General features: G+C 40.8%; 1 long non-coding RNA gene and 1 other non-coding gene across 5 annotated transcripts; both read left to right on the top strand.

Annotated features, from left to right (window-relative positions):
• The first annotated feature begins 6,694 nt into the window (after nucleotides 1-6,694).
• Nucleotides 6,695-9,407, top strand: LOC104148689 (uncharacterized). 4 transcript variants are annotated; one of them, XR_011141063.1, is made up of 4 exons: nucleotides 6,695-6,807; nucleotides 7,967-8,074; nucleotides 8,510-8,629; nucleotides 9,121-9,407. It is a non-coding gene; the product is annotated as an uncharacterized lncRNA (long non-coding RNA). The 4 variants fall into 4 exon arrangements; XR_011141066.1 differs by lacking the exon at nucleotides 6,695-6,807 and adding an exon at nucleotides 7,114-7,275; XR_011141065.1 differs by lacking the exon at nucleotides 6,695-6,807 and adding an exon at nucleotides 7,154-7,335.
• On the top strand, nucleotides 8,253-8,370 carry LOC138067292 (small nucleolar RNA SNORA26). Its single transcript, XR_011141173.1, has one exon. It is a non-coding gene; the product is annotated as a small nucleolar RNA SNORA26 (small nucleolar RNA).
• Nucleotides 9,408-10,625: the final 1,218 nt, after the last annotated feature.

Here is a 10,625-nt window from a genome sequence, read left to right as displayed (position 1 = left end):
GGAGACAGACAATGCTGCACCATGGCTATTTTTTTAAAAAAATCCCTTTTATTCAGGTAGCCTAATTCTGTATTCTTTGCTGCACCCCATTTATTCCAATTTACTGCAAGGAATCACACTTGTCTCAGTGAAAAAAATTACAAAGCAAATGAATGGTTTTGAAGGGTGATTAAAAACTGAAAAGAAACAAAATGCGGTAACTAATAAAGCCATTTACTTCAAGTATATTCTAATGTGAAGGATATTATTCCCAGAGCATAAAACACAAAGAAAACACAACAAGAAGGAGCATAAAAAAGTTTAAAAAAGGTAAGCAGCATTTTCATGCTTTTGCTTTCTTGCGGATCCCAATTACCTGACTTCAGGATAACTTCAGATGTTTGTTAAACATTTCTGTTAAATTAAACAAATTGCTATTAGTTGAGCAAGTTATTGATTGTCCAAGGAAATGGCCATTGTTGGAAATAGGCATATTTCGAAATATAAAGCATATACATATATATGTACACACACATATATAGATGCATATAGATATACACGCATGCACATATCATCCTCAGAAGATTTCAATGTCATTTTCCTAAAGCTTATATAGAGTCTTTCATTTAAGGGTATACATATTTCATATCTTCTTTTGGAGGATTTATGATAAAAATAGGAAATAATACACAAGTGTTTATATGCCAGTTTAACAATAAGTTTAGCACTGACTTTTTCTGCTCTTCAGTCACAGATCAAACTAGGAAATAGAAAAGTAACTTTCATACTTGAAATGGGTTGGTGTGTGTTTTGTTTTTTTCTGGTGTTGTCATTTTCAGAACTAGAAACTTTATTTCTGTAGCTTTTTGAAGATAAAGTGCTAAGAAAAGCAACTAATGCTAGTTCCTAACATTATAGGAACTGTACAAATAAAGAACAATGAATAATTGTTTCCACTCCAAAGTATTACCCTATCTCTTCATAACAAAGAGCTAACCCTGTGTTTCTTTTCAATGTTAAACAAAGAGGAGGAAAACAAAGAGCTATTTATAACCTAAGAATGCTTATATAATTTCTGTTGAAAGGTCAAAAAATGTCTCCCGCATTTACTTTTAGAAGTAAATCAGTTTTGGTCATCTGGTTATATCCTTTAACACTTTTATTTCACTACATAAAACAAGCACCTATGGTAAATATCCTCTTTGGCTAACCGTGCTTTGGACTTTAATAATGTATTCCCTCTGAAGTTCTGAGAGTACTTTGCAATCATTCACTCAGCCTTGTCAAATTCCTGGGTGGCAAGTTAATATTAGCCTATTTTACAAAACAAGAAAATAAGCAGCAGAAGTGCAGTGACTTGTCCAAAGTTACACAGGAAAGTTAGTAGCAAAACTGGGATTAGAATACATGCTTACTCTGTAATACAAAGAGGGTACTATGCTTCCTCTTCAGAAATCTTAGAGAATTCCACAGAGGATTCATTTACATTTTTATTGTAATAAACTATGGTCCAGAAACAGGTGACCATCAGTAAATTATGCTAAGCAGTGCTTGAAACAGACTCAAATTCAGGATATATTTTCAGGTTTAAAAAAAGCTGAAGTGGCTTTAATGGTAAGAGCAATTAAAACAATACTCAGAAGCTTTTTGGAGGGGGTGGGGGATTTGGAGGATACATAGTAAGAATGGAAAAAGAACTCAAATACCTGAATTACATTATCAGTACTGAAAGTATGCTTACAATTTTAGAAACTTTTAATATTTTGAATATCACATTATTTATGTTCAATAAAAATTATCAGTATGTCTTTGTTAGGATGAAAAATACGCAGATGATGCAAGCAGAAAGACTAAGAACAGATACATAGCATAGAACACTGAGGCTACAATTTCTAAATTTTATTTCAGTTGAGGAGAGGAAACTTTAGCAACACATACTCTTCTTAAAGTGTAGAATTTTTATTTTTGAAACAGAAAGGTATCCGGTATTCCTGCAAACTAATACAATCAAATTATATGCTATATAAATACTGGGCCAAATCTATTTGGCCTTACTCTATCTGCATAACACTATTTCCATTTTCAGTATAGTCCACCATTAATTTCAGCAGAGAAATAGTCCTGAAATCAGCTCTCAGGACCCTGCTCTTAGTTCTCCCAAAGTAATACCAACTCTGATAAGTAGAGACTATTTAAAAGTTAAACAATTGTGCTTTCCTATGGAAAAAGCCAGGAAGCAGAGAAGACAGTAGTAAATCCTGTGCTAATCCCTTTCTGATTTTACCAGTGGATATTTTCCATGAAGCTTGGCCTCCATTGCAGCACTGCAGATTGGGAGCTTTACTACAATGCCAGTTCCCAATTTGTAGTCCATGCAGAGAGGCCATAATACATGGGTTGTAGTAGGTCCATGGAACCCACTGTACTTACATTTAAAAATCTAATGGTAAGAGTGGATTGTAGTCCATGACAAATTGATGGTGATCCACAAAAAAAAAAAAAAACCCACAAACAAACGTGGGGGGTTTACTGGGGACTCCCTAGTCCTCCCAGAAATGTAGAATCACTAATCTTCTTTAGGATGGTATCAGCTTTGCACCAGCATCTACCCCTCTTTTTCAAACGATCTAAAAAGTTATTTTTCTTGATTTAAAACATGTTTATGCTTTTTCTTCACCTTTACAATCTTAGCAAGTCATACTCCCGCTTACTGAATATGAAGCACAGAGGATGAAACTTTGCATTAAATTCATGCCTGTATCTACCCTAGCTTTGTTGATACAGACATTATTCTAGTAGGTGGAGAAAGAATACTGTCTTTTATTTTTCTTCTTCTCAGAAATTGCTATTTTAAAGAAAGAAAACAAAATACAGTTATAGCATCCGACTTTTTTTATAGTTAAATGTCAGATTTGAACACCAAAAGACAGCAGAACAAAGTAGATGTAAATATATTGATGTCTAATACTCCAAAAGCTGGCTGAATAGATAAAAGAGATTAATAGTTTTGTGTTTGTAACCATTAAACAGTTCATTCTATGAACAGGCTCTTTAGGCCTTTACAGGCAATTTGATGTTCAATAATGACCTAGAGGTGTGATTATCTCACAACGTCTTACTCCTGCTTTTTTCCTCCTACTTGATCATGTTTCATAAAATTGCATTCCCGATATAAATTAGGAGCTTTGACAACAACAGCTTAATATTGGGCTACAGCTTCATTGATTTACCTAATACTGACCTTTACTGACACACTGCTCAGCTGAAAATTCTCCCTCATTTCCATAAGGTAGAAGCTTGCAGCCTCTTTATTATCTGGTACCTTGTTTAGCAAGGAAGTTCACTTGTGAATTTTACTGGCATATCTCTTGCCTATACGAAATGTACTTTGGGAAAAATGCTATGTAAGTTCTAATCATTAAGTATCACCTGGGGGGGAGGGGAGGGGGAGACCAAACCTTAGTCATGGAAGTAATTTACCAAAAAAGAAAAGACTCACTGAGCAAAAATAACAGAAAATTTAAGTTTCTTACAGAAATGTATTGCTATTTCTGCCTCTGGAAAGGAAATAACAATTCTGTGTTGCCTTTGCTTTCTCCAGAGTTTTTATTTATCATTTTTGTTCTAGTCTACGGGCTCTAATTTTAAGTAATTTACACTCTGAGAACAAAACACAATGGATATTTTGACAGTAGACAAGCTGCAAGTGGCAGTTGATCTACTGTCAGCATGAATTTAAAATAGTCCTTTCATTTTATGTAAATTGTGGCATAAATTAATTAAATTATATTTTTATTAAATTAGCAGTATTACTCAAAACCTAGCCTTATTTGATGCATAAGTAAAGAAGACCGCTGCAGTGTAAGGTCTCGATCTTGCCAATTATTTAACATGGATGAATACTAACATCCATCTGTAAACACTGACAGTCATCTCACAAAAGTTTACTTGTTTGGTCTTCCTTCGTATCAGTGTGGAGAAAGACAGTGAAATTGAAATAAAGCATTAGTGATAATTGTGAACTTCTTTGTGAACTAAATACATGATGTTTTTAAATAAATGAAAGCCTTCTCTTAGCTTAGATAGGAATCAAAGCAGTGACTTTGAGGTGAAATTCATGCATCTTACGAAGATAGACTTTATCTGATGATTAGAGCACCAGTTTTCAAGACCTGAACAGCTGAATTCAGACATATAAGCTTAGTGCTAAATCCACAAAATAACCAGGCACCCAGCTGTCACTTAGCTAAGCTCAAAATGCGACTTTCCAATCTTCTCAGTGAATGCCTAAGCCAGAGGTGCCCTGATGTCTAATGGGCCTCTGTCTAGATCTAATAACACTTACTGGCATGGTTGAACCATGTGCCTGATAGCTTTCTCCAGGGCATGTGCAAAACCTACTAACTCCTCACACCGGCAACAAGCAAAGGCTCGTATTCACCATGAGGTGACTGATGTGCAACAAAGACAGCAAGTAAATGCCTGAATCTTTAGTGCAGCTCTTTAAATGATTGCCCACAAAAATACCCTTAAATATTTTTGTGTTCAATAGTCAAGTTCCCACAATACTTCAAATTCCCACAATACTTCTGCTCATCACCAGATCTGCATTTCTCCCGGCTGGAGATCCAGGACCCAACTCAAACTACACTTACATCCACCAGTAAGATGTACTTTCCCTCAAGTGCCCAAGGTACTCAGTCTGGCAGGCACACTTAGAGTCCAGCTGAGTAGTTTGTTCAGACAAAAGTTAGCAGCAGCCCTTTCCCTTCAACGGAACATACAAATGGCAGATCTGCCTAGTTTTACATGTAATAACTCAGTGGTTACAGCACCTGCCTGGGGAACAGAAGATTCCTTCCTGTTTATGGAGTCTCAGATCCAATCTCACCCGTGCTAGGACCGTGCTTTACTCTACAGGCAAGGTCTGGGAAGGGACAAGCTGGGCAGAGGACCTCTGCATTACTGCTGTTGAAGTTGTGCCTCTATTGGCCAAAAAAGTAAGTTTCATGGAGCTGCAGACACAGAGAACAAAAAAATGTAAAGTTTGTATGGGGAAGACAGAAGAAGGTGCCTGTGGGGGAACAAAAAGGAATGTGATTTTATCTGAATGACGAAAACATTCATCTGGGATGGATACTAGTCATTGGTTTGCTATGCACAATAGTATCAGTTTACATTCCCTAATGGAAAACAAGAAACTGACCTTGACATACATCTCGCTGGCACTGCTCAGTGAAAAGGTAAAGGTAACACCCACTTCAACCTGTTAGCTTCTTTTTACAAGGACTGATCTGACTTATCTCTGTAGCTGTAGAAATCTGGCCACTGCAAAGAATCCTGTGTGAAACAAACACGAAGCTAGGTGCTTCTGCAAACTCACATTCAGAGAGCGACTTACCTACCTTCAGAAGACTGCTTTCGAATCCTGCTAGACTCAAAATATACACACTAGCACAGGGAGCATATCCGCAACAATGTTACAAGCACGTATCCAGCCTTGGAGCGAAGGGGTAACTAGAACTGTTAAGAAACAACTTCTTGAACTATCGTTCGCTTGTAACAATGCAACTGCCTCTGGTTTGTTTTAGGCTAAATCAGACAGATTAGCTTGGATCTGCTGGGGTAACTTTCAGAGGTACTGGGCAGAAGTGCAATCTTTTTTCCCCCCATTTAAAGGTGCTGTGCTGGTTAGGAATTCAGCATGAGCCAAGAGATACTCCTTCTTGTTATGTCAGGAAGCCATGAATTATCAGCAAAATATGCACCTCTGTGCAAAGCAAGGATTCTCCCGGAATTCAAAACCCCATGCGAAGCAAGATGCTGTGGTTCCTGCCTACTAGCTCTGCAGCGCGACATTCAAAATATGTGTGCTACAAACTACTAATTCCCAGTTTATGTTAATCTACTTGTACTCACCCTAAAACCTCTTAGCAGTATCCCCAGTCAGGCACCACGTCTCAGCTGAGGTGGAACAGTAGCTGTGCTTCACATCCAGGTGGCATGAGTTGTGTGCTCAGGCACTGGAAGAAAGGCTCGTCCTGCTCTTCCCACCATGCCACTCTCAACTGTGGCTCAGGCACGCTCTAGACTCAACTGCACGTGCCTTAAGGCCAGCTGGGGTATTAGCACAGGCTTGAGGCTTATCACGCTATCCTTGCAGACATACCCTAAGCCTCCTAAAGCAGGACTTAGATGGAATTTAGACAGGGATCACCACCGTTTGGTTCCTTAAAACCGCTATGCAGCTGCTACTTCTCGCTGCAGGGGCCCTTGTTTCTTTATACTCAAGACCTCCACCGCCCCTGAGGTTCTGCCCGGCCAGCAGCTACGCAGTAACGTCCCCGTGACACCGCGGCCCCACCGGGACCCAAACCGTGGGCACGTCCCCGACTAACGGCCGCGGGCAGCGGCCCGCGCGCTCCCAGAGCCCCACTCGAGGGCCATCGGCGGCGGCCTCCTTCTCCTTCTCCTCCGGCAGCCCAAGCGCCCTTCCCGCCCGGGGCAGCGGAGCTCCCGGCCTCTCCGCAGCGCCGCCGCGGGTCGGGGCACCGGGGGAGGGGAGGGGAGGGGACGCGCCGCCACCGCGAGGAACCTGCGGCAGCTCAACGACCACCCAACCGCCACCTCTGGGGTGCGTGTGGGGGGGGGGGGGCGGGTAGGACTCCGGTCACGTGCCCCAACCTTACCAATGGGCGGCGGCGCTTCACCCGCCGGCTCCCCCCCCGTCCCCCCAACGGCGGCGGGCGCGCGGGGCCTGGCGGGAGCGGCGCGCCGCTACTTAAGGGCCGGCGAGGCGCCACCCGCCCTCTCTGCGCTGGCGCTGCGGTAAGGCGGCAACGGCCGCCGCAACGGCCGGAGCGGGGCGGGCTGGGCTGAGGGTGGGATCTGCTCTGACCTTCCCTTCACATCTTGCCCTCTCGGAGCTTGGCGGTACTCCGAGCAGTCAACACAGGGGGAGAGAGCACTTTTTTCCCTCACAAAAACCCAGTGCGGAGCCGTCCCTCCGCCCTGCATCCTGTCGTGAGGCACAAGCGGGCCCGCCCGGCCGTCCGTCCGCAGGCCGCGGTGCGCACCGTGGCGGCAGGCAGGCAGCGGCCCTGGGTGCCCGCCGGGCCGGGCCGCCCCCGCCGTGGGCCGGGCGGCGGCAGGAGCGAGGCCTGCGCGGGCAGGCGCCGCCGGTAAGGGCGACAAGCGGGTTCGGCACGCCGGCCGCCGGCGGGGCAGGCTTTGGAGCCTGTCGCTTAGAGATCTGTCGTCTCCCTCCTTGCACTGCTGCTACAGTCAACGCTGACAGTAAGCTGGAGGCTGATGGAGTCTGAACGTGTTCCTCGAGCACAATAAAGAATTGTTGCTGTACTTCTGCCCTTTTTTTATGGTTCTTTTATGCATTATAAGTATGCTATACGGTTATATTTGCTATAGACTGGTCAATAAAGCTACAGTATCATTTGCAAGTTGTCTTCTAATAACCTATTCTGATAGCCCGTGTGAACCTTAAGTTCAAACAGACTCGACTCCAGAGTTTTTCGCTGATCTGTGTAGGCTTTCCTCCCAGTCTCCTGGGATGTCCTTAGTGGTGGCTTTTGATGTTTCCTCTTGGTTGGGCTCCTTTTGTACTTTGTTACAGTGTATACGTAAGTAGGCAGAAGGTAGCAAGGAATTAGACTGTGAAGATCAGTCTGTTAAATCTAGAAATTTACAGTTTCCTTCAGAGTAATATCAACACCACAACCAGCTTAGGCTTATTAATAGACTTTTCATTTGGTTACCAGCACATCTAAAAACAATGCTTTCTATCAAGTTTAAAATTGCTGATTGGAACAGCATCTTTTCAAGAAATTGAAGCATTTGCTAGCTTTTGCTCTAGATCTTGGCTTGATAACGAATTTTGCGTACGTGATTTCTGAAACTTTCAACAATATGGTTAGAAAGATCTGGAATTCAGCATGTCTTACAATGCTTTTGTCTTTTTTATGCTATTTAGGAGTCACAGCAATGTAATATTTAAAATGTTGGACAGGTGGATGATCACACCTAAATTGGAAGCAATGCTCAGAACTTCCTAGGAAGGACAAACATCTTCTGCTAGAAGGTATGTGGACTCCAGTGGAATGAAAATTCTGGACTATTTTGGATCTTGCTTTTTTGATAATGATAACTTACAAATTTTTGGTAAATCATAATATTCCTTCCATTTCCAATAAAGGCTGAATACAGATCATTTTATTTAAGATAAAATTGATGTTATAGTTCTGCTCCCCTTTTTTGCTTTGCCCTCTTAAGTCTGACAGTGTCTTAAGTGGCCAGTACAGAGGGGTATAAAAGTTCTCTCTTAAACCCAGAGGTGAGGTTGAAACTCTACTTTGGATCCTGTCGAGAGGAACACATTCATAAAACTGTTGAACTTCAGGAAGTTTCTGAATCAACTCTACTGCATTCAGAGTAGTTTACATGTAGATTTTGAATTGTTATTGGCTTATCTTGTAATCTAACTCTTCATTTTTTTATATTAATTTAATTTTTTCAGAGCTGAAGTGTATTGGTGCTTATCAGCTGCCTAGAATACACCTCATGGGTGTTTGAAGTGTTTGTGATATGGCATAAACGTCTAGAGGAAAGAGTTCCTTGTAAATTGATCAGTCTCCAGGTATGCAGTACAAAAATAATTATCAGACTTCAGTAGATGTCTGCTATAGCTGAAGAAATTTAAATTGGTCCTTACCTGAAAACTAGAGTATGTTTCTGAATTGAACTAGGGTTGTATTTTAAGTTAGTTTTGAACTTCTGGAAACCTGCGTGGAAATTTTTGGAGAACTTTTAAAACTGACTGTATAGATTTAGCAAATCTAAATTGGTGAAAGTATGAGGAATGCTTAATTTTAGATAGTTAGTGATAGTGCACAGTAGTTAGTGATTCAATTGATTCAAATCTGGGTGGCTCTCTGGAACACAGCCCTTCGCTAAAAGGTATGGGAAAGGGAAATTCTGTCCTGTACAAATTAACTAATTCATATTGAGGAATGGTTCTGATGACTTAAGAGTTACTCTCATGTATCGTGATCATATAGTTTGGTCTTTGACCAGTAACCTCACTTTTATGTCGGAGATGCTGATTCAAAGTTAAAACTTCTTTTACAGGGAAGAAAACCAGCATGTGCAAGGAATTGGAGCTTGGTATTAAACGTCTGCTCATGATGTGATGCGTGGCTGATTACTGACTTCATCTTGGATAACTTCCACTGTGCTCTGCAATATCTTATCTTGAAAATGAGATTGAGACAAGTAATGGCTAAAACTACACAACTTCAACAATTGTGTTTTAAATATTCATCTAGCCATTTAGTTGAACTGAGGTTTCATGATAAAACCTTCTGTAATCTATTTCTATGGCTGTGTGTTAACTGAAATAAAACATGAAAATGCTACTAGCAGTCTTGTGTATGTGTGGGTTCTGGAAAGTTCTTATCTGAGCACTTCCTGTTGGAAGTCTGTTTCATGGACACTGACATGAATACTTTTATTGCCATGCAGAAGTATTCTGTTGCCATGTGCAAACTTTGAGTTACAAATACATTGAAAATGGTCCTCTGGATCACAAGGTGAAAGGCATTGCTCAACACATTGCTGTAATGACTTAATCTTCATCTTGTTTTATTCTGACTGGTTTTCGTATTTTTAATAAGTTTTTAGAACACAAGCACTTCGCTCTAGGAAGAACTGGATGTCTTTTGAATTATTTCATTAGCTGTATGTGCTATTTATGTTTCCCAACCAGTCAATAGATTGGCTGAATAAACTTGTTAAAGATGCAATATTGCTCACTCTTTTCAAGAGTACCATTGCCTGCCAATTTAGACAGGTTCGTGAGTGTGGTATTCCATATCAAGAACAATTAGTGTCAAGATTCAGAGTACTGATATGGGAAAAGCTTGTATGCCCTTTCCAGTTGCTTATGTCTAAGTAAATACTCAAAAGTTACTTCTCAGTTATAGGTCAAAAAGTCAGACTTTGACATGAAGATTGAGCTAGTAATCTATGTGCATTCTATTGCTAGCCAAAATTTCTATAGAATATAGAAATAACGTCAGGTGCACCCCACTGCATACACTGCAAGACAGTGAATTGGTGTGGATTCTAGGGACAAATACTCTTAAATGTTTTTGGTCAGAGTAAAACCCCATGTTTCCCAGAAGCCTATTCCTTATCATTATCTTTGTTTAAATACCTGCTGAACAGAGTCAGTATTAAGTGTTCATCTATTACGGTCATAGCTGGCCAGGGACGGTGGCCTTCTCAATCAGTGTCTAATTTTTATTGGAGCTTACCTAAGTGTTATGTTCTCTGAACTTTTGTAATGAAAGCTAACACTAAATTTGAAGTGTATATGAAATACGTTCTCTTCATATGGAACCTATCTGCCACCTTTCAAGCTCTCTTTGCAAGGACTATTGCTCTCCTACAGCCTTTTCAGTTATTTTACCTGGTCATGCTTGAGGTTCAAGTTTTAGCCTGTTCAGTCTTCATGTGAAATGGTTTCATGAGTGAACTATGTTGCCCTGTACTGGTTTTCTAACTCTTGCTTTGCTTCTGATAACTAATTCATGGTATTCAGCATAGATTTCTAAATATTGTCTTCTGTTCTC

The sequence above is a fragment of the Struthio camelus genome, chromosome 4 (genome assembly GCF_040807025.1).
Source record: "Struthio camelus isolate bStrCam1 chromosome 4, bStrCam1.hap1, whole genome shotgun sequence".
Lineage (NCBI taxonomy): Eukaryota > Metazoa > Chordata > Aves > Struthioniformes > Struthionidae > Struthio > Struthio camelus.
Note: the sequence above shows the minus strand (reverse complement) of the source record. Positions and strands in the feature narration are given on the sequence as shown.